Raw genomic sequence first — 22,567 nt, forward strand, 5'->3', positions numbered from 1 at the left:
TTTTAAAGATTTTTAAAAATTTATTTATTTGACAGAGGGAGCCAGAGAGAGAGAGAATGGGTGCAGAAGCAGGGGGAACAGCAGAGGGACAGGGAGGAGTGGGCTCCTGGCTGAGCAGGGAGCCCAACGTGGGACTCGATCCCGGGACCCTGAGATCATGACCTGAGCTGAAAGCAGATGCTTAACCAACTGAGCCACCCAGGCACCCCACCTCTGAATGATTCTTCCACTGGTCTCACAAGTTGTCTCTCACAAAGCTGAGGTCACACGGTGGCTACGGCTGGAATGCTCTCATGTCTGGTGGGGACAGCAGGAAGGCTGGGCCCAGCTGGGGTTCTGGGAAGGTAAGACTGCTCTCTCTCCCCAAGCAGTCAAGAGCCTTGCCCTTTTTGTATGGTCCACCACAAGCTCTTTCCCCGTGGTCTCTCCAGCAGAGTAGCTGGACCTGGTGACCCAAGGGCTCCCAAAATTGCAAAGACAGAAGCTGACAGACCTTCTTAAGGTTCAAGGCCTGGAACCGGCAGAAGGTCATTTCCATCATCTTTTAAGGAGTCCCTTTATTAAAGCAATCTAAAATGACCCCAATTTCTGTGTGCCATCTGTTTCCTATTGGGACCCTGGGAAGTTCCTACTTTACACGACTCTGCATTCTCTCCATGTCTGCACCCGGCAGAACCAAATTGCCTTGGTGAAAATCAATTGACTATACATATGTGGATCTGTTTCTGAAGTCTCCATTCTGTTGCAACGATCTATATGTCTACCCCTACACCAATACCACGTTGTCTTCCTTCTTGAAGCTTTGTGCTAAGTACTGAAATCAGCTCCAATTTTGTTCTTTTTTTAAATTTTTTTAAAGATTTTATTTATTTATTTGAGAGAGAGAATGAGACAGAGAGAGAGCATGAGAGGGGGGAGGGTCCGAGGGAGAAGCAGACTCCCTGTTGAGCAGGGAGTCCGATGTGGGACTCGATCCTGGGACTCCAGGATCATGACCTGAGCCGAAGGCAGTCGCTTAACCAACTGAGCCATTCAGGCACCCCAATTTTGTTCTTTTTCAAATTTGTTTTGGATATTCTATATTGTATGCATTTTTTGATAAATTTTAGAATCATCTTGGCACTTTCTACAGAAGAACTTATTGGGATTTTTATCAGAATTTCCTTGAATCTATAGGTCAATTTGGCAAGAATTGACATTTAACAAAATTGAGTGTTATGATTCATGAACATGGTACATCATCTTTTTTTAGTAAGTTGCATACTTCATGAGTCTTTATCCCTAAATTCTTCAGTGTGTATTTCCCAAAAATAAGAATATTCTCTTATAGTTCCATAGTACCGCAATCAGCTTCAGTAAATATAACAGAGATACTTTTACCTTATCCATTGTCTATATTCCAATTTTTCCCAACTGACCCCATAATGTCCTTTATAGCATTATTTCCTCTAGTACTGATTGCAGACCAGGATCACATATCCTATTAGTTGTCATGTGTCTTTAGTCTCCTCTAATCTGGAACTGTTCATCATTAGCTTTTGTCTTTTGTGACATTGATATTTTTGGAGAACATACTCCCTTTTTTTCCTCTTTCATAGTCCCTCTTTTTAAAGAATGTTATTTTAGTGTGAAACAACCATACTGCTGAATTCCCATATTTAGCTTTCAAAAAGTGGATGTAATTAAAGGCAATTTTTGTAATAATTTTTTACTTCTCAGAGCAGAGAAGCCCACTTTAACAAATAAATTACTGAGATGCCTTTTGTATAACAGAGTTGTTTCCTTTACTGACACGTGGAACAGTGGCCTGATTACACAGACATTACATATTTTACACAGAAATATATGTATTACAGCGATAGAGACTGAAAGGACTTCTTCATACCTGGTTCTCCTCTCCTTTCCAGGCATCAGGGGAAACTATACTTCCTAGCTGTTAGGCTAGATGTGTGTCCAGTTCTTACCAATGAATTGTGAATGTAAGGTGGGATGTGTCACTTCTGGATGAAGGTGTTTAAGAGCTAGCGTGCTATCTCCATGTACTCTCTTCCCCATCATGGTGACCTTGGAAGCCCCCAACTGAGAAGGCAGCATTTCTATGTAGAAGAAGCCTGGATTCCTGGGGTGCCTGGGTGGCTCAGTTTGTTAAGCGACTGCCTTGGGCTCAGGTCATGATCCCAAGGTCCTGGGATCGGGCCCACATCGGGCTTCCTGCTCGGCAGGGGACCTGTTTCTCCCTCTCCCTCTGCCACTCTCCTGCTCTCTCGCTGCCAAATAAATAAATAAAATCTTAAAGAAAGAAGTGTGGATTCTTGACTCACCAGGTGGGGGACAGCTTTGTCTCACCTGCATCAAATTTTGTGCTGGTGAGAAATAAATTTTTTAAGTTTTAAGTGCTAAGTCCCTGAGATTTCAGGGTTTGGCACTGCATCCTATCTTGTCCTATCCAATCCAATCCTATCCTATCCTGACTAGTACAATTATGTACCAGTTGATTTGTGTCGAGAAAGAGAACTGAAGAGTAGCTGATTCCTAAAATGTCCTTTTCAAGTCCCATCACCCCTGTGTCAGACAGTTAATGAAAAGTTGATCTTCAACCATCAAAAACAATATACAAAAAGATCCTAGGGTTATAAGGAAAGGAATAAGTGGTTAAATACAAGACATCTTCCTGTATCATGTTTTAAGTTGCCAATGTCAGAAAGTCTAAATGGATTGAAAATAGGAAAATGCATTATCCTGCACTAGTAAAAGTCTCTACTAAGGTAAGGAGTGCTCCAGGATTGGTCAGTTGAACAGCTCAGTGTGCAGTCAAGGACCTGGATTCTTCCCATCATTTTCTTCTGAAGTCCTTGGTGTTGGCTTCATCCTCATGCTCATAATGAGAAAACAGCAGTGATTCTTTGTCCACATTCTCACAAGCAATTGTCAAGAGGAATGGGGAATGACTTCTCTTATAGCTGCCCCTCAGGATTGAGGGAAGTTTCTCCAGAAGCCTCCTCATGGACTTCCCCTCATGTCTCATTGGCCAGAACTGAGTCTCAGGCTCACTTGTAACTAAGCATTGACAAGGCACAGCGAGATTATCTGTGGAAGAATCAGGTCTGCTCTTAGAACTGGGAGTACTGTGACCGCAAGGGTGGCCTTATAAACAACATCTGGGTGCCGTTAGGAAGGAGGAACCGTGGCTACAGTGTGGATGCAAGCCGACAGTGTGGCCACAGTAGGGAATGATGCATAAGGCTCACTCATGGCCACCTCTAAGATGTGCTTTACCAACCATTGCAACCATGGGTAGGACTGATGAAAAGAAAACAGTTAAAGAACTCCTGGTCATGTTGCTTCCCCTCTTATGGTGCTCAATTTTAGATCATGCAAAGCTTATCGAATTAGACCATTTAAGACGAACAAAGGGATCAGAACATGGAGGATTGTATGTGGTAATATTAGGAATGAGAGTGGAAATTGGGGGACTGTATCAGGTAGGTGTATGTTTCGGTTCTAAATGTGAATATAGAAACATGACTTAAACCATTTAACAAGAGGGAAATTTATTATCTAATGCGGCAATTATAAATTACAAATTAACCCTGATTCAGCTGTTCAATGATGCCTTCATTCCAGGCTTTATTCCATCCCTCTGTATTGACTTCATTTCTGGGCTCGTGGCAAGATACCTTCCATGTTTCCATACGTCATATGATTTTTTTATATATATAAATTTTTAAAAGATTTTATTTATTTATTTGAGAGAGAGAGAGAGCGAGCGTGACAGAGATAGCAACAGAGAACACAAGCAGGGAGGAGAGGGAGAAGCAGGCTCCCTACTGCAGGGAGCCTAATGTGGGGCTCGATCCCGGGACCCTGCGATCATGACCTGAGCTGAAGGCAGACACTTAACCAACTGAGCCACCCAGGCGCTCCTCCATACCTCATATTCTGAAATGACAATGTCCAGATGATAAAGAGGGGCAAGCATCTGTTCTCATGGATGGAGGAACATTTCTCAGAGCCCCCTTCCATCCAGCAGGGTTCTCCTCACATCTCACTAACCCAGTTATGGTCACAAGCCCATCCATGAAGCAAACACTAGCAAGGAGTATAGAATTTGCACAATTGGCTTACGCTAATTACCTGGAGTCAAATGGATGTTTGAGAGCCAACTTTATAACTGGGAAGCTAAAGCCAAAATGAGGTATACAGTTTGTGTAGGAGACGAAAGAGGAGGACTAGAAGCAACACACAGTGAAGACCAAGGTGCCTGAGCTAGTCTGGGAACATAAGAAGGATGTCGCTTGTCTCCATACTCTCTCAAGTTTGCAGAGGACTCTGGACATAACCCTACAAGGAACCAGGGGAACACCATAATTTATCGCAGCTATGTCCCTAACAAAGTCACCTGGAGCAAGGCTGTCATTCATTCCTTCATTCAACATTTATTGAGCACTGGGATAAATGCTGAGGATAAAAATTAATGATTTGTGGGGTGCTTGGGTGGTTCAGTTGGTTAAGCTTCTGCCTTGAGCTCAGGTCATGATCCCAGGGTCCTAGGATCAAGCCCTGCATTGGGCTCCCTGCTCAGCAGAAGGCCTGCTTCTCCCTCTCCCTGCCACCCCCCCGCTAGTGCTCTCTCTCTCTCTCTGTGTCAAATGAATAAATAAAATCTTTAAAAGAAAATTGATGATTTGTGGTCCCGTCCCTCAAGGATCACATAATCTGGTCGGGGAAGTCTTCACAGACTGTTCTAAGACTGTTCTAAGAACTATCAATAGGAGTGTGACCTGAGGGTCCCATGGCAGAGACAATGAGGTGAGGTTGGAGGGATTCACAGGCAAGACCCACAGATGCCTGAGCTAAATACTGAATGTGAGTAAGAGTTTGCCAGACAAATGAGGATAGGGAAGAGCATTGGAGGCAAAGGGAACAGCCTGTGTGGAGACACTGGGACACCAGAGGATGTGGCAGGACAGAGGAACGTGAAGATATTCAGCGAAGCTGAGATCAGTAAAGCAGGCTTTGCACTGAAAGGTCTCATGAACAGAGGACTGGGATCCTCAGGCAGTAAGGAGCCCCTGAAGGGTTTTAAGGAGGAGCATGACCTAGTCCAGTTTGTATCTTCCAGAGAATACTCTGGTAGTTGAGGGAAGAGACTGCAGGGATGAGGCCCAAATCGAGCAAACTATTTCAGGAGGTAAATTCAGTGGGGTGGCAGAGGGGCATTACACTAGACTGGGCATCACGAAGGCCACCTCTAGCAAGGCTGGACAAACCCTGTGTGTCAGGGGCCACACTGAGTGGCTGGCACATGTCCCATCTCAAAGGCGGCAGCTACTCAGCCCAGGCTACATGTAGCTACGGACCCGGTGGTGCCAGATTTTCCAGTTAAAAAATTTTAAAAAGCCCCAAAACACTTCCTGTGAAATCTCGCAACATTAATACATTGGTAACCAACATCAGCAGCAACAAGACTAGGCAGGCGAAATAAACAATCTGAAGTCTAATGGTATTTACCAACTTGGGGCCTTGGGACATGAAAAACTCAAGGGCTTCTTTCAGCTCTAACCATATATGATTCCATAATAGCCCAATAGTGTTCGCGCTGCACTGTCATTGGTCCTTCATGGTCATTCCCGTGGACGACCATCTGCAGTACTGCTTGAACAAGCCTACCCAGGGATCTGCAGGGTTAGTGTTCACCCACTGATATTTTCATTCATTCATTCATTCAACAAGCATTTGTATAGCGCCGATTACATGCAAAGCATTGTAAAACTGAGATAGAGAAATAAAAGAAAGAAATGGACCGGGGGGTTTGTGGAGGAGAAACTGGGGTTTCCTTATAAGAAGGAGAAATTGGTCCTTTCTTTTCCATTGCCCCCACCAGCAGGTCTTAGAGGAGAGGGGTCTTCAGCCCGGTCGAGGGGCTCAGTGTCCACCCTTCCCAGGGTGAGCGAACTTGTCCATCGTGGGTCCCCCGGATACTCAGGATCCGACTGCTTCCTCTTTCACCTGAAGGAAAGACAAATGAAAACAAAGGAAAGAAAAATAAAATGTAAAAAAAAAATAAGGAAAGGAAAGGAAACTGCTGCTTAAAACGATTCCTGTGGTTGTTATAAGAAAAAGGTAACAGGTGACATTTGTTAAAGGGGGTAAAAAAAAAAAGAATAAATATGAAAATGAAGGGTGTAGAAAAATGTGTATTTTTATGGTAGTTTTGTGTGGAGCATGTAGAACGCTCTAGAAGAAAGCACACACACAGAACTGACATTTAAATTCTATCTCATTTCTACCACCAACAGAAAGGGAGCTGGAGAAGAAGTGAAGTTCGAAACAAACTAAGAAAGGTAAAATACCATACCCCTAAAGCAAAGGAGAACAACATTTACCACTTGAAACACACTTTAAACCATTTTCATGTCACATTTTTCACAAAAATGACCATTCTTTTAAAGAATTACAGAGATTTAAAAAATCATAATGCCCGATGGTGTTCGTATAATACAGAATGGTGTCAAAAGCTTTAAGGATTGTATTAATACGAATTGATCCAAAGGAAATTATCTAACATGTATAAAGATTTGACTGTAAGGATGATTATCATAACACAACTTTTAGAAACCAGAAAATAACTCAATAACTCGCAATAGGGAATCGGTTAAAGAAATGGCATAAATTGTCACTATCTAGTCATTAAGCATGACTCATTTATTCTCATAGAAAGCTATCCCAGGGGGCGCCTGGGTGGCCCAGGGGGTTAACCGTCTGCCTTCCGCTCGGGTCATGATCCTGGGGTCCTAGGATCAACTCGGGTCATGATCCTGGGGTCCTGGGATCAAGTCCTGCATCGGGCTCCCTGCTCAGTGGGGAGCCTGCTTCTCCCTCTGCCGCTCCCCCTTCTTGTGCTCTCTCTCTCTCTGTGTCAAATAAATAAATAGAATCTTAAAAAAAGAATAGAAAGAAAAGAAAAGAAAAAAGAAATCTGTCCCAGGGAAGCATATTTTGGCTTATCTATGAAAGAATCTCCTGACAGCTAGACTTGTGCGTTGAGCCACCTGGGGCTTCCCAGCAAGGCTCCCCAGCAAGGCTCTCCAGCAAGAGCGGTCATGCATCACACAGCTCTGCGGCAATAGGAGAGGGCTGACCAGGCACAAGGAGCAGGATCTGGCCACTTACTCACCAAGATTGCCCAGAGATGGGAGGTAGGGGTAAGGGCAAGGGGATTCCAGAGAGCCAGCTATCTAAACCGCAAGCACAGAAAATGCGAGGCTCCTCTCAGACGTGCGCTCTTCCGGCTAGGACCGACAACCGGCTCTGGAAGGCATGTTCTCCTATGAAATGAGCCAACACCAAAGACTTGGCCGTTCCACCAAGTTACTTCATGAGTTCTTCTGCTCTACGCTGCTTGCAGTCCATATTACCAAAGTGGAATCTTGGAGGATCATAGAGTTAGCTGTAAAATTAATAATCCAGAAGCCCAGTGACATAGAGCTCAAAAGGCAAAAACTGGATTATTTGGTGTCAAAGGTTGAAACCAAGGCGTTGTCCGACGAATGATGCCTTACTTGGGATACGTCACCAGAGGGCGCTAGAGCATCCCTCTCCGAAAGAAATTTGAAGAAAACCCGTTAGGCTTCAATTAAATAAAATACTTGCCCAAAGCGACAGTCTTCACGGAAATAACCCCAAAGACAGAAGAGAATGGACAGGTGGCCCCTTAAAAAGTCTCCCGAAGGCATGCAATTTTGTTGATGTCATCAGTTTTATGTTAAAAATTGATGTAACTTTCCACTGAAGCTCCTGGTTTGTCTTAATATAGCATACGATGTTTTACATTCCTTATGCCCAGTAAACAGGATGCTCCAGAGGACGCTGGTGTCCGGCACACACTGGCGCCGACCCGCCAGTCTGGATTCCTGCAGCCCAGACTCGTTGGGGAGCGCGAACCCACCCACCAGCTGGCCACCTCCTCCTAACTCTGACCCTGAACTTGGAATGCCCGGCTGTCGGGGCTGATGACCTCGGAGAGCCCCTCTTCCAGGGTTCTCGTTTCGCACAGGGGAAACTGAGGCTCAGAGGGGCCTAGGGAGCTGTTCGGGTTAGTCTTGCGGCCGAGGTGAAACTTTTTTTAACCCATAAACTGACACTGGAGTCCCCACGAGGAAGGAGTCTCGGTCCGCTGATGTTCTAAAGCCTAAACAAGGATAAGAAAGAGTCTGAGACCCAGGAAACGGGGTTCAAAGTGCAAAAAGCTCGCCTCTTGGGGTTGGGGAGGGGGGCGGGGGGCGGGGCAGGAGGCTCAGGGCAATAGTCTCCGGCAAGATTCCCGTGTGGTGCTGCCACCTTCTGTTCAACTAGGGAATTAAACTCCCACTTTCCATAAAGAGAGCTTTTCCAATTAAAATGGTATTTTGTGTTTTTTTTAAGATTTTACTTATTTGACAGAGAGAGACACAGCAAGAGAGGGGACACAAGCAGGGGCAGAGGGAGAGGGAGAACCGGACTCCCCGCTGAGCAAGGAGCCAGATGTGGGACTCGATCCCAGGAGTTTGGGATCGTGACCTGAGCCGAAGGCAAACGCTTAACAACTGAGCCACCCAGGCGCCCTTAAAATGGTATTTTGTGAACAGCCGGCACTTGCTAGATTTCTTTCATTATACTGTTTTCCTAATGCATTTGCTCGGGTATTTGCAAGCCCCGTGGTCATCACTAAAGAAATACGAAAAGACAAATATGAAGACACATGAAAAGTTCACAACTAATTACTAAGAAATTAAATTTAAAAACTTCAGTTTCTTCTAGACTCAGACTTTACGAGTGTGAAAGATCTGTGGATCTGGCATATTTTGTAATAGGCATTTGCAGTATGATCACTGACTCACAAAACGAATTCTGAATTAAAATAATAGCAAACGTCTGAGTATTTACTGTATGCCATATCCATTTTTTATGCGGAGAAAGTATTTTGTGGATGAAATACTTTATGGATACGTACAGTACCCACACTCCATGTGGGTTAATTTATTTAATCCTCACCATAACCACCCCCCAAAGTAGATGCCATTATTATTGTCATTTTACATAGAAACAAAAAGGCATCGGATACTGAAGATCCCAAGGTCACACAACAGCGGGTGGTCTGGGAGGCTAGCCCACCGGGTCTGACCTGGAAGCCTGTGATCTTACCCAAAAAGCCAATGCTTCTCAAAGTGTGGCCCCCAGAGCGGCAGCACCATCATTATTACCTGGAAACTTGATAGAACTCCAAGTTCTCAGATCCCACCAGAGTGTCCTAATCAGAGGGACGGAAACCACCAGAGTTTTAAGCAGCCTTCCAGGTGATTCTGCCACAGGCCAAAGTCTGACAACCACAGATCCAGCCAATACTACCTCCAAATGTTAGAATATTTTACAAAAGCAACTCTGGGCCTCAACCCACCCTGGAGATCAGAATGATAGACACAATTACACTGTCATTTATGTTACTTCGTGTAATTATGGCATAGTGAAAAGACACTGTCCCGGAGTTAAGCAGAAATATATTTTTGAACATAATGCTTATATAATTAAAACCCTAAAAAAATTAGCTGCCCTTCTCAAACTCCTCAAGAGCACTGGTGCCTCTATGGGATTTTCTGTTTATCATGACTGAATTTTGACTTTCCTCTTCTCTGGGGAGAAGAGGCTCGAGGACAGAGGTTGTGAAGAGAAGCGAAGGACCCACATAGGTGTTCAGACCAGAGGCTGGCCACAGGAGCTACGCCTTCGCTCTACAACAAAACACAAAGTAAATATTCAAGAGAGGGAATTCTGTAGCCCTTCCCCCCCTCAGCTTTTTGGACATCCAGAGAAGGAATGATGGGGCTTGCGTATTCCTCTTGCCCCGATCTGCTGGCTGACCTTGGTGCAGGTGGCCGCCGAGCTCACTGCCCCTCCTGCCCCCACGGGAGCCTCTTTCAGCTTCTGGCTCTTGGGTCGGGTGTGTGCTTACTTCCATAGTGGAGGGCTTCGCTGTTCCTATAGGACACCACCCACTTCCTTGAATCTGTAACCTTTTTGAAAGACATATGTGGATTCCCATCTGTCCTTTGGTTCCAGCTTTGTGGTTATAAGTCTGTTTGTCCTGGCCCTCCTCACTTCATATCCATCTTCATCTTTACCTCCGGAGTACCTGCCCTGCAGACTTCAGGCCTCAGGACCAGCCCTACATAGGCTGTTTAACTAGCTTCCAAAAGTATTTAGTGCCTATAAAAAGTCCCCTATAATAGGTGGTGTTTTTTCTCCGATCGAACCCTGACTGATAGACTGGAACACTCAGACAGCCCATCTAAGAACAGACAGTGGACAAGCCAGGAGGGATGCTGGAACTGGGGCTTGAAGAGGAAGACAATCCTGGAGACTCAAGGTGTCCCTGCTGAGTGAACCAGGGGATTGTTAGGATGACTCGGTTTGGGGAGGAAAACAGATGAACCAAATGTGATAATCCTGACTTTTTGTGCTATCCTCAACACAGGGCCACACAAGCACCACCTTCACGGTTTGGTGGGAGGATGCTAGTGGGGGCTGCCTGGTGTGAGCCCAGCCCAACCGCTTACCTGCTTCAGGGACCTTGAGCAAATTACTTAACCCTCTTTGCCCCACGTCGCTTGCATGTAAAAGGAAGAGGGTAATAGCACCTACCTCACAGGCCGCTGGGAGGTTTACAGGAGTTAATATGTGTAAAGCACCTAGATTAATCCTCAGCATATAGGAAGCACTATCTAAATTTCTTCTATTTATTTGTAGGATATATTCGTAATTACAGGTAACTCAGGCTTTACCTGCGTCCCTTGGAGCATCCCTCTCTCCTACTCCGCCTCCCCTCCCCCCATTTGCCCTTGGCTGGCGGGTGTGCAAGCAATCTCATCCCCCTCACTTAAAACCTGCCGTCAGCGCTTGAGCAGCTCACCAACCCTTCCCTGGATCTTCTCTGCCCTGACGTTCATAGAAACCAATCATCGGCATCTAACATCCAAGCTGCAGATCATCCTGTGAGGTCTGAATGGCCATGGCGGGGATGTGGGGGGGGGGGGAGCGGGGGGGCGGTCAGCCACAGGAGCCTTGTCCTGCCCTTACCACTGGCTTGTCGGGCACCTGCTGTGTACCATGCAGTCCGGTGGGCGCAGTACATATAATACTTTGCATTCAGTCCTTCCAATGTGTTGGGTGATACACCGTAGTTTCACAGCAGAAGTAGAGAGGTTAGTTAGTAATTGCCCAAGATCACACAGCCAGAGTCGTGGGGTCAAGGGTAGGAAAGCAGGTCCGTGGTGGCTGCATAGCCGTAGCCAGCACTTTCCACTACAAAACCCGCCCTTCAACTCTCAAGTCACGATTAGGAAATCTTGAAAGGCATATGCACTGCTCTAGGGCCAGGAGAGAAGGAGGGACATGAGGCTTAGTTCTATGGGGACCCCGGATGAGAGAACAGAGAAGCTCGAGAGGCGTCCGGAGAGTAGCCCTTAACTGTCCTCCTTCCATTGCTTCCTGGTCCCTAACCCCCATTTTTGGCCTTGGTCAAAAGCCACCAAGCTCAGACGGGGCAAAAACAATTGTCCAAAACAACAAGGAGGGCATTGCAACCACCTAGAAGAAGGTACATGCTATTATCATCTCTATTTCACATGTGAGCAAACTGAGGCAAAGAGAGGGTAAGTAAGCCCTGACTCTGCTTCCCCATTTTCTAATGGGGTGTCCCTGCTAGATTACAGCTCTTAGAACTCTCTAAAACTTTTTCAGCCGATGAGGAGTAACCACAGAAACCACACAGAAAATACTTTGTGGGGCGCCTGGGTGGCTCAGTCTTTAAGCGTCTGCCTTTGGCTCAGGTCATGATCCCAGGGTCCTGGGATGGAGCCCCGCATCGGGCTCCCCGTTCCACCGGGAGCCTGCTTCTCCCTCTCCCACTCCCCCTGCTTGTGTTCCTGCTCTCACTATCTCTCTCTGTGTCAAATAGATAAATTAAAAAATCTTTAAAAAAAAAAAAAGAAAATACTTTGTGTATTTTGAGTGACTATTTTCTCCATTATCCCAGGAATCTACATAACTAGTCCCGTGCTGGATACAAAGCAGAAAAATTAATTCATTACACGCATGCCTTAGGACAAGGAAATATCCTGGATTCTCTCAGGAAAGACTCTACTCACTTTTTTGTTACATTGACAGAAATAGAACAATGTATACTAACTAGGATGAAACCTTGTGTGCACACCACCCACCTTTAACAATTAGCAACAGTTTGTCAATTTTGTTTCATCTCTTCCTTGAGACATGGTAAAATTCCACCTGTAAATACTCGAATATACATCTCTCACCGGAAGGGAACTTTTTTTTTTTTAAGATTATTTATTTATTTATTTATTTATTTGACAGAGAGAGAGAGACACAGTGAGAGAGGGAACACAAGTGGGGGGATGGGGGGTCGGGGAGGGAGAGGTGGGCTTCCCGCTGAGCGGGGAGCCCGATGTGGGGCTCGATCCCAGGACACCGGGACCACGACCCGAGCCGAAGGCAGACGCTTAACAACTGAGCCACCCAGGCGCCCCTGGAAGGGATCTTTTAAAACATAACCACTCGGGGTGCCTGGGTGGCTCAGCGGGTTAAGTGTTTGCCCTTGGCTCAGGTCATGATTCCAGAGTCCTGGGATCAAGCCCCACGTTGGGTTCTCTGCTTGTGCTCTCTCCCTCTCTCTCTGTCAAATAAATAAACAAATAAAATAAAAATAATTATTCCAAAAAAAAAGGAAACAGGAATGAATGCTTCCAAATTCCTTTAAAAAAATAAAAATAAAAAATAAATAAAACAGAATCAACTCTGCCATTATTGCACCTGACAAAAGTAATAATTAAGTTAGGTATTAGTAATATCTAAACAAATAAACTAATATTAATAATATTTATAATAAATTAATAACAGGAAATACTCTAACCATATTTAAATTTCCTTGATATCTCAAAATATCTCAAAATGGCCTTGATATCTCAAAAATGGCTTTTCATAAGTTTATGTGGCTAGCTTAGCAACAAATATGGGCAAAAGATCTGGTTTTGACCAACATGTCTGTCTTCCCCTCCTGCCTTCCTTCCATCATTCAACAAATATCTATTGACTGCCTACTATGTGCCAGGCACTACTCAGGGCCGGGGCAAAGGGCTGTTAAAAGCCACAGGTCCTGTCCTCAAGGACGGATGGGTCACCTGCCCACTTCCCTGCCCCCTCTTGCACTCCCAACCCCAGCTCCCACCTAAGAACTTTTCTTAGGAGTTAATTGAGCCCAAAGCAGAAACTCCAGTTACCAGATTGTTGAATCTCGGGATCTTTGGATAACTTCTAGTACAATGTTCCTCAAAGTACTTTCTCCAACTATATTCTTGGGTTACGAATATAGTGAATATGTTCACTATTAAGAATATAGGCATGGGGCGCCTGGGTGGCTCAGGTGTTAAACGTCTGCCTTCAGCTCAGGTCATGATCCCAGGGTCCTGGGATTGAGCCCCACATCGGGCTCCCTGCTCCGCGGGAAGCCTGCTTCTCCCTCTCCTGCTCCCCCTGCTTGTGTTCCCTCTCTCGCTGTGTCTTTCTCTGTCAAATAAATAAATAAAATCTTAAAAAAAAAAAAGAATATAGCCATGGGGCGCCTGGGTGGCTCAGTCAGCTAAGCAACTGCCTTCAGTTCAGGTCATGATCTCAGGGTCCTGGGATCGACCCCACGTATGGCTCCCTGCTCAGCAGGGGAGTCTGCTTCTCCCTCTCCCGCTCATGCTCTCTCACTCTCTCAAATAAATAAGATCTTAAAATAAAAAAAGAATATAACTATATAGAATGAAGCTAAGACTGTTCAGGCTGGGAAAACACTACCTCAAGAAATCAAAGGCTATCTATAAAACTTTCAGTTACATATTATTACTAAAATATGTTTTCTCTTTATAACTGATAAAATAATTCCACCAAAAAAAAAAATCACAAATGCAGAGTGATTGTTTCAGTTTGACATTAGGTGCAACATTTCTTAAAACGAGGTCTACCAATCTGGGGGTGAGGGGTGCATATATGGGGGAGACTATGTATTCCCCAGTTTGAGAAACCAACATAATGTAGTAGTTCCAAAGCTGGCTTTATGTTAGAGTCTTCTGAGGATTTCTGTAAAAATACACATGCCAGGTTCTATCCCAGACCTACTAAATTAGAATTTCTACAAGTTGAGGGCAAGGAATCTGAATTTTAACATGCTCTCCAAGTGATCCTGATGATTGGCTATTTTGAGAACCATTGATCGAGGAGTTCCTTTACTCCTCTCCATCAATTAATGCTTAAGTCCATCCTACAATTTCCTGACAAACACTCATCCTGGGTTAGCTTGACTCTGCCAGTGAAGGGCAGATTACTTTCCTCTGAGTCAGCCCATTTTGTTGTAGACACTATTGTTGTTGACTTTTTTTCTTATATTTAGCTGAACTCCCTTTCCCTCAAGTTTTACCTAAGAGTCAGTCTGGTGATCCAGAGAACAAATTTAGATCACAACTTAGAAAATTATTATTAAACAATAATATTTGTCTAATAACCCTCTTAAGACACCCCATCTTCTAAAAGGCTGGTAATTCTTGGAGAGATTTTTTTTAAATTTTATTTTATTATGTTATGTTAATCACCATACACTACATCATTAGTTTGTGATGTAGTGTTCCATGATTCATTGTTTGCGTATAACACCCAATGCTCCATTCAATATGTGCCCTCTTTAATACCCATCACCAGGCTAACCCATCCCCCCACCCCCTCCCCTCTAGAACCCTCAGTTTGTTTCTCAGAGTCCATAGTCTCTCATGGTTCATCTCCCCCTCCGATTTCCCCCCTTCATTTTTCCCCTACCGCTATCTTCTTCTTCTTCTTCTTTTTTTAACACATATAATGTATTATTTGTTTCAGAGGTACAGGTCTGTGATTCAACAGTCTTACACAATTCACAGCGCTCACCATAGCACATACCCTCCCCAATGTCTATCACCCAGCCACCCCATCCCTCCCACCCCCCACCACTCCAGCAACACTCAGTTTGTTTCCTGAGATTAAGAATTCCTCGTATCAGTGAGATCATATGATACATGTCTTTCTCTGATTGGACTTATTTCGCTCAGCATAACGCCCTCCAGTTCCATCCACGTCGTTGCAAATGGCAAGATCTCATTCCTTTTGATGGCTGCATAATATTCCATTGTGTATATATACCACATCTTCTTTATCCATTCATTTGTTGTTGGACATCTTGGCTTTTCCATAGTTTGGCTATTGTGGACATTGCTGCTATAAACATTGGGGTGCACGTACCCCTTCGGATCACTACATTTGTACCTTTGAGGTAAATACCCAGTAGTGCAATTGCTGGGTCGTACGGTAGCTCTATTTTCAACTTTTTGAGGAACCTCCATACTGTTTTCCAGAGTGGCTGCACCAGCTTGCATTCCCACCAACAGAGTAGGAGGGTTCCCCCTTCCTCTGGGAGAGATTTTTTGACACAAAATCTCAGACTGAACACACTATGTTCTATATAGTGGAACTGATTCTTATAGGCTTTATTTAATCATAATAATTCATAAACTGTGGTCTGGCTGGACTCCTGGGAAGTATCCATTATTTTCTTTAGGAAATTTTGGGAAAAATATGTAAAAATATACGTACAAGGATTGTGTTGAGGAATGGAATTTGTTAAGGAAGGTAGTTTTGGGGGTGCCTGAGTGGCTCAGTCATTAAGCGTCTGCCTTCGGCTCAGGTCATGATCCCAGGGTCCTGGGATCAAGCCCCGCATCGGGCTCCCTGCTCCGCGGGAAGCCTGCTTCTCCCTCTCCCACTCCCTCTGCTTGTGTTCCCTCTTTCACTGTGTCTCTCTCTGTCAAATAAATAAATAAAATCTTTAAAAAAATAAAAAAGGAAGGTAGCTTTTATATTTTTCTCATGATGAATCTTTCTGTTTGTTTCTTTGGATACCATTAGTTTATTATAAGGAAGAGCCATGAGAATTACTTACATGATGAAGGGTTTCACAACTTCACTGGAATGGGCACCTTCATTTGATGCCATTTCAGTGATTTATTTCAGTCTACATACTTTCCGAGGATGTCACCATCTCCAAATAAGAAATAATCCTTGTCATCTAGAACTACTTTGGTGCCTCCATGGTCTGGGAAGAGAACTTTATCTCCAACTTCCATGCTAACTTGTTGAATCTCTCCACACTTTCCTTTAGAGCCCCACCCAGCAGCTACTACTGTTGCTTGCAATGCTTCTCCTTGAGATTTTTCAGGATGTATAATGCCTCCTTTGGTTACAGTTTCTGCTGCACTCCTTTAAACTCAAATGGGAAGAAACTTTCTAAAGGCCTGTTCTGCCCTGACTCCAGCCTCTGCAGTTTGTACTCTGCTCTCTGGAGCTGCCAGGTCAAGGAGACCTGTAGTCTGACCCTCGGGCCCCGTGAAAATGGGGGGGGGGAAAAAGTCTCATGATGAGTCTTTCGATTTTATCTTCAAATTCTTGAAATTTTTCCAATATTGTTTTCCTCCAACCATCCCTCACTCCTTCCCTCCCTTCTTTCCTCCTTTCCTGCTTGTCAACAATGGAGCAGGGGAGAGGTGGGAGGAGGAGAGCCAGTTTGGATTTGCTACAGCAACCTAGGAGTGAATAGACAGAGGGAGAGGGTAGGGGCAATGAGGGGGAGAAGAAGAGACAGAAAGGAGAGTCAGGGAGGGAGACATGCCAGGACAGCATCACCACGCAGATACAGGGGCACAGGAGGTGGAGGAGGGAAAATTTGGAGGCAAGGGGGGGGAGCGATTGGCAGAAATCACAAGATCTAAAGGAGTGGATGCTGAGAAGAAGATAATACATTTTGACATGCTGGTTTGAAGAACAGGTGGAGAGTGTTTAGTAGGCTTTTGTAATGTAGTACTGGAATACAGGACCAAGGTTAGGACAGAGGAAAAAAAGCCTTAAGCCAAAGTAATAAATCTCAAAGACTGAAATGGAAGGCATCAGTGAGAAGGTCAGAGGAGTATGTTGGCAGAGGTAATCTTTCTTAGAACTTCTAGAATAAGAAGAGAGTTCATGCCCAGTGATCCCTATTTAGTAATCCTTTGCTTGTAATCTTGTAACACCAATGTCTCAGGGTCAAATTCCCTTCTAGTTAAAGTTTTCCTGATTTTCTGCTACATTTTCTACGTGGATTTATCTTAGATTTTTTACAATAGATTTTACTTTTCCTCGGGATTGATAAATTTTCACTTCCTTTAGCTGATCTTTTTTTTTTTTTTTTACTGTAGCCATTTTCTGCCCAAACTCTGTGAGTTGTTTAATCTGTCCTACAGCAAGTTCTTTGTTTTTAGAACTCTTTTTTTTTAATGTGGTAAAGTACACATAGCATAAAATTTACCATCTTACCCATTAAAAAAAGTACTGAAATTTCAGTGGCATTAGGTTAGTTCATTCACATTATCGTGCAGCCACCACCATCGTCCATCCTTAGAATCCTTTTCATCTTGCAAAACTGAAACCTGTACCTATTAAACGCTAACTCCCCATCTCCCCTGGAAACCACCATTCTACTTTCTATGAACTTGATGGCTTTAGGTACCTCATCTAGGAGGACTCACACAGTACTTGTTCTTCTGTGACTGGCTTATCTCACTCAGCATCATGTCCTCCAGGTTCATCCAGGTTGCAACTGTGTCAGACTTTCCTTGTTTTTTTCCTTCCTTTTTTAAGGCTAAATAACATTCCATTGTATGGATATGACACATAGCATTTGTCCATTCATCCATTGATGGGTACTTGAGTTGCCTTCACTTTCTGGCTATTGTAAACAATGCTGCTCTCGACATGGGTGTATAAATGCTTCTTCGAGATGCTGGGGTGTATACTCTTCAATTACTCAAAACCTCTTCAATTATTTGGGGTATATACTGGATCATATGGTAATTCTATATTCGTGGCTTTTGGGGGATAGGGGTGGACCGCCATACTATTTTCTGTAGTGGCTGCACCATTTTTATATTCCCACCAACAGTGCACAAAAATTCCAATTTCTCCACATCCTTGCCAACACTTTTTATATTGTTTGTTTGCTTTTTTTAATGGTAGCCATCCTAATAGGTGTGAGGTGACATCTCATTATGGTTTTGATGTTCATTTCCCTAATGATTCGTGAGGTTGAGCATCTTTTCATATATCCATTGGTCCTTTTTCCTTGGAGACATCTCTAGTCAAGTCCTTAGCTCATTTTTAAATCAGGTCATTTGCTTTTGTGTTGTTGTTGTTGAGTTGTCCATGTAATTCTTGATGGTTGTGTTTCTCTAAGTAATTTCTGTCCTCCTCTTCCTTCTTTTAGTTTTTCATATTTTGCCAGCAAACCGTGTAGCTTCTTTGAACTCTACTGTGTAGTTTCAGTGTTTATTTAGGAATGAAAACAACTTGAAAAATAAAAATAGAAGAAAGCAAAAGAAATGCAGTAGCTTCCAACTGGAATCTGGTGAATTATTACATAGAGCACCAGCAAGTCTTATGAAAAAGGAATTTTTTGACTCATGTAAGCTGAAAAGTATAGGGGAAGAGCTGATTCACTAATTTAAAGCTTAACCTAGGGCTCCCGCAGAGTCACCTGGATCCACCTCTTGGCTCTGCTGTCTCTGGATCTATTCCATTTTGAGACAGCCTTTCCCAGTGTGGTTTTAAGATGGTTGCCAACAGCAACTCTCTTCTTTTTCCTCCTCCTCTCCTGCCACTTCCTGCTCTCCCTCCTGCTCTTTTGCTTCAGTAAACTTTATTTTGACATAATTAGATTTACAGAAGAGTTATGAGAATGAGAAAGAATCCCTTCATATCCTCTGTAAAGGAAAATTCACTTCCTGTGTGTCTCCTTTACTCTCAACACTACTCCCACACTTCACTCCTGACACCAAAGGTGTGCTGGTTTTTACACACATTAAGCAATTCTGCAACACCACCCAGGTGTCCTGCAAGTTGACTCAGTTCTGACACTGTCTAACTGGAGATAGCATCAGATCCCACAGTGAAGGGCTGTTTCCCTGTTTTCACGTGGCAATCACAATTCACCTGTTTCTGACCAACCAGCTATAAATTGAAGGTTCCCATGACCCCCTTCTCAAGTTTAATTACCTTGTTAGAGTCACTCACAGAGCTCAGAGAAACATTTACTTCCATTTACTGGTTTATTATAAAGGATATTCTAAAGGATCCAGATGAATAGTTGGATGAAGAGGTATATAGGGTGAGGTCTGGAAGGGTCCTGAGGATAAGAATTTCTGTCCCCATGGAACTGGGATGCAAAACTGTGGATGCTTTCACCAACCCTAAAGCTCATCAGACCTTGTTGCTCAGGAGTTTTTATAGAGCTTAATCTTCAGCCCCCTCACCTTTCCAGAGGTTGGTGGGCATGGCTGAAATTTCCAAACCTCTAATTACGTGATCTCTCTGGTGACCAGCTCCATCTTGAGGCTAGCTTTGGGGCCCAGCCTAAGTCACCTCATTAGCATAAACTCAGATGTGCTCAAGAGAGGCCTGTTATGAGTGGCAAAATGTCAAGAGTTTTCGGAACTCTGTCCGAGGAACCATGGACAAAGACCAAACATATCTCTTATTACACCATACCCATTAGCCATGTTCCTCTATTGCTAACTTTTTATTCCATTTGCTTTACCATTCTTTTTCTTGTTCCCTGCTTTAATGTATTATCTCTGCGTGTGTGTGTGTGTGTGTGTGTGTGTATAATGTAATTTTCCTGAACCACGAGTGAGTGAGTTGCAGATGTGATGACGCTTTATGTCTAAATACTTGAGTGTGTATTACCTAAAAATAAGGATATCAACCACAATACAGTTATCAAAATACAATGATCAAAATCCAGATATTAAAGCTGATATGTCAGCAATCCCCACACCTTATTCCAGTTTCACTAATTGTCCTGGTAACATCTTTTATAGGCAAAGAAAACCACAGATTATAAATCGCATTCTGTCATCAGCCTCTTTAGATACTGCTGAATTCCCCTCTGTAAGGCTGTAACACTTTGTATTCTCACCAGCAATGCATGATAGCAATAGCTCTATTCTTTTTTTATGTAAATTCAATTAGCCAACATATAACACATCATTAGTTTTTGATGTTCAATGATTCATTAGTTGCGTATAACACCCAGGGCTCATCACATCACGTGCCCTCCTTAATGCCCATCACCCAGTTACCCCATCCTCCCACCCACCTCCCCTTCTGCAGCCCTCAGTTTGTTTCCCAAAGTTAAGAGTCTCTCACGGTTTGTCTCCCCCTCTGATTTCTTCCCATTCAGTTTTCCCTCCCTTCTCCCATGATCCTCTGTGCCGTTTCTTATATTCTACTTGTGAGTGAAACCATATGATAATTGTCTTTCTCTGATTGACTTATTTCACTCAGCATAATACCCTCCAGTTCCATCCACGTTGATGTAAATGTTAAGTATTCCTCCTTTCTGATGGCTGAGTAGTAATCCATTGCATATATGTGTGTGTGAGGCAAAAATACACACAAATAGTATTCTGAACCCAGCAGGTGAATGTATACATACATATATCATATATATATCTCACATCTTCTTTATCCATTCACATCTTCTGAGCAAGAATCCAGTAAGGTCCAGGTCACGCATCAATTTTTTTGAATTGAGTGTTTTATGCCCTGATTGGTCCAATTTGGGTCATGTGTTCTTTCTGAACCAATCACTGTTGTCAGAGGAAATCGATAGTGCTGATTAGCTTAGCCTGGGTCACATACCACTCCCTGGGAGCCAATGGCTGGATTCAGGTTCATCTGCTGGGCTCAGACTGGGGGCAGAGCTGGTTTTCCACAGCAGAACTGGAATACTATTTCTACAGAATAGAACTGGATGAAAGCAACAGAAACAACAACAAATATCCAATACATTCTCCCCGTAATGGGTGCCTGATGGGCACACACACCAAAACAATAAATATCTACTATGTGCGGTGAAAGTCAGAGATACTAAAATCACAACATAGGTAGACCCCCACCTAATTTTTCATTCTCATGCAGTAAATATTTTAATATCTCTTCTTTTATTTGTAGCACCACTCATTCTGAGAGATATTTGGGTCTGTCTAATTTTGTTTTATTTTTCAGTTGAATTAACTCTCAGCTCTAGGTAGCAGCAGGAAATTGCATATTTATCCTACTTTTGCAAAGTATGTACTAAAAAATAAAAGTATGTCCCTTGAAATAATTTCACTAAATGTTACTCAAGTAAATAAACGTGAGCCCAGTTTTTGCTTTTGTTGTCGTTCTAACCTATAGGTCTTTTGAGACCGTGATCTATCTTAAAGACCTTGGGGGCTATTTTCCTTTCCTCAGTTTCACAAACAAACAAACTGTCATTGTTAGAATGTTTACTTTCTTGCTTTTTCAAATGACAGAGAATTTTCATCTTGCACAGAAACTGGAGGGCTCTTGGTGTAGGGTGATGATGTGTGGCTGATCCGCACTTCTTCTCATGCTTGTTTTTCTTCATATTGTAAAGATTCTAAATGATCAATTGCCATCATAACAGATTCTACGGCAGTTGTCTTACCCTGGGGCAGTTTCTTCAAGCACAGAGGCATTAACCCTCCCAGATATATCTGTGCCAGGACAAACCGATCTCTTGTTTTACATCCAAAGAGTATTTGGGAAAATATTTTCTGAACCTAAGTGCTTAGTGTACTTTGAAGAGCACACATTGTATTCCTGTAGTCATCAAACTTCAAAAAGTCCCACCATTCCTTGATGTAGGAATGTACTCGTTTTTATTTTCCATAATTAACTTATTTTTCACTCAGCAGAGTCCAGAAATACCTTAAAAAAAAAAAGAATCCAATTTAAATCAGTCTTTTTCCATTCTTAATCAACAATTTAGACAAATATTAAACAGAGGAAACCCAATGATGGCCTAGCTTGCATCTTTCCCTTCATGTGGCTCTGAAGGAGAAAAATGCAGGGGAGTATTTTGGGGAGGTGTTGGGAGGATGCAGGGAAGGGGCCTGAGCCCTGGGAGATAGAGGCAGGACACCTGGATCCTAAGGTGGCTGTGTAACCAAAGCCAAGCCACAGATATTTTCTAAACGTTAGACCATGATATCAAAAAAGCACAAAAAACCAAAAACTTAAGAATTTAATCAAAAGTCATAATTCTCCCAAAAGTGACAATGTGCGTCTTCCTGAAAAAAAAAATTGTAACTTTGTAATCTCATAATTCAGATTGCCCGATGTTATTCGTATAAATTTCCCTGATATAATGACAAAATCTGTCCTTTCAGATGGATACTTTTATTCTATTGGAGAGGGGAAGGGAAGAAGGCAGATTTCTGTGACGAAGCTCTCTTCACCCAATGCAAGGTAACCTTGAAGCCGTTTCTTAATAAGGAAGATAAGCCTTAGGAAAAGAAAGGAAAGACAGATGACCAATTCCTTTAAAAACAACTGATCTGACTTCAGATTGAAGGGG

General features: G+C 43.3%; 1 pseudogene; it reads right to left on the reverse strand.

The window, feature by feature from the left end:
• Nucleotides 1-16,124: 16,124 nt before the first annotated feature.
• Nucleotides 16,125-19,476, reverse strand: LOC118356157 (annotated as a pseudogene).
• Nucleotides 19,477-22,567: the final 3,091 nt, after the last annotated feature.

The sequence above is a fragment of the Zalophus californianus genome, chromosome 12 (genome assembly GCF_009762305.2).
Source record: "Zalophus californianus isolate mZalCal1 chromosome 12, mZalCal1.pri.v2, whole genome shotgun sequence".
Taxonomy (NCBI): Eukaryota; Metazoa; Chordata; class Mammalia; order Carnivora; family Otariidae; genus Zalophus; species Zalophus californianus.